We start from the raw sequence: 2249 nt of genomic DNA on the forward strand, positions 1-2249 counted from the left end.
CGGCCTCTTTTATTTGTGCACTTTGGCATCTTTCGCAGCTGACAGCCGTGCATGATCCCCGTGTTGGCGATAAAATGGACAGAATTCAGCCTAATAAACTAGTCGGCCTTTAATTAAACTCCCGATATGGTACTAATTAGTCTGCGCAGCGATTTGCCCGGTGGAATATTCCCGCACCGGGCCACCCGACTGGGCCCGTTCCCCTTCCCTCTCGTCTGCCCCCTGTGGAGCGCCCACCCAAGCTGCTCGATTTCCCCTAAAAAAAACCAAGCTGATCGAGGACAGAGACTCGCATCGTCCCTGAGCTCCTGCTACTCATGGCGGATATAGCACATCTGCGTTGTCTACCTACGTACGTGTCAAACACAAGAGGAGACTCGTTTGTATAAAACCAAGGCAGGTTTGTGCGTGAGTCCGTGACACACGCGCGCGCGGAGAGATGGTTTGTGCTAGGACGGCCAGTGCTCCTCTGCTCGCTGCAGCACTAGTAGCGGCGCTGGCAGTGGCCTGCTCGCTGGTGTCTGGGGCTTATGCGGCGGCAGAGCAGGAGGCCGCCGGCGCCGGCGGGAACGACTTGAGGTTGAGGTAGCCTCCGATCACGCGCGGCCTGTCCTTCGACTTCTACAAGCGGAGCTGCCCCATGGCCGAGTCCATCGTGCGCCACTTCGTCCGGGACGCCGTCCGCAAGGACGTCGGCCTCGCCGCCGGCCTCCTCCGCCTCCACTTCCACGACTGCTTCGTCCAGGTGCTTACCTTGCCTTCTCTTGCCTGTGTTGATTGCCTCCCATCAATCCAGTATTTGGCTCATGCATCCATGGGTGCGGCCATGCCCGCGTCATGCATGCATGCAGGGCTGCGACGGGGCCGGGGGAGCAGCGGGCGCCGCCCAACCTCACGCTCCGCCCCTCCGCCTTCAAGGCCATCAACGACATCCGGGATCGGCTGGAGCGCGAGTGCCGCGGCGCCGTCGTCTCCTGCTCCGACATCCTGACGCTCGCCGCGCGCGACTCCGTGGTCGCCATCGGCGGGCCCGAGTACCGCGTGCCGCTCGGCCGGCACGACAGCCCGCGGTTCGCCACGCCGCAGGACGTGCTGTCCGGCCTCCCCGCGCCCACCTCCGCCGTGCCGTCCCTCCTGGACGTCTTCCACAACCACAGCCTCCACCTCGACGCCACCGACCTCGTCGCGCTCTCCGGCGGGCACACCGTGGGGCTCGAGCACTGCGCCTCCTTCGAGGGCCGCCTCTTCCCGCGCCCCGACCTCCTCCGCAGGCTGAGGCGAACGTGCCCGGCCAAGGGCACCGACGCGCGCACCGTGCTGGACGTGCACACGCCCGACGTGTTCGACAACAAATACTACGTCTACCTGGTGAACCTGGAGGGGCTCTTCGTGTGCTGCCAGGACCTCTTCACCATCGTGGAGCGCTTGGCGCGCAGCCAGCGCTACTTCTTCAGCCAGTTAGGCGCGTCCATCACTACAGGAAAATCTCGGTTTCCCGTGTGTTAGCCTATGAGCCGCGTGTGTTTTTTCGGGCACCCGGCTTATGCTCCTCTAAGCCGAGTCCCGAGAAAAAAACACCCGGTAAATACGAGGAACTCGGCTTATGGTCATCTATAAGCCGAGTTTCGCAAAAAAGCTCACGGCTTATATGAAACACACGGTATCTACGGGAAACGGCACCCGGCTTACAGCACACACTCGGCAAAGACATCTGCCACGTGTCTGCAACGACAGTGGTTGACGGTGCCGTCAAGGAGCAGCCTATAAGCCATGTGTCCGAAGCAGGCACTCGGCTTATAGGACATATAAGCCGTGTGCCCGAAGCAGGCACTCGGCTTATAGGACATATAAGCCGTGTGCCTGATCAAAGCACTAGGCTTACATTTTTGCGGATTTTTTGCAACGCATAACATTTGTGCGAAATTAGTTTAAGATGGTTTTAATTGCATTTACATTTACTACTTAATTAGTATTATTATTCTAACATATTTTCTATCGACTAGTTTTCATGGGTCTTATTTGTGAAATTCTTAATTTAACGCCACTTTAATATTTTTATGACTCTTTCGACACCCTAGCGTACCCGCCACCACACTTCTAGACGTCTAAGAGGCCCCAATGCAAGATTTGGCGACATGGCTAGCCCCCGGAAGCCGCCGGTCACAATCGTAGACACGTGAAGATCAATCCGCATAGAGAGAACTGTTCAGATACTTCTACATACCAAAAATTATGAAAAATTACCGTCC

General features: G+C 57.6%; 1 pseudogene; it reads left to right on the forward strand.

The window, feature by feature from the left end:
• The first annotated feature begins 324 nt into the window (after window positions 1–324).
• On the forward strand, window positions 325–1600 carry LOC123177304 (cationic peroxidase SPC4-like; annotated as a pseudogene).
• Window positions 1601–2249: the final 649 nt, after the last annotated feature.

The sequence above is a fragment of the Triticum aestivum genome, unplaced genomic scaffold, assembly GCF_018294505.1.
Source record: "Triticum aestivum cultivar Chinese Spring unplaced genomic scaffold, IWGSC CS RefSeq v2.1 scaffold115853, whole genome shotgun sequence".
Classification (NCBI taxonomy): domain Eukaryota; kingdom Viridiplantae; phylum Streptophyta; class Magnoliopsida; order Poales; family Poaceae; genus Triticum; species Triticum aestivum.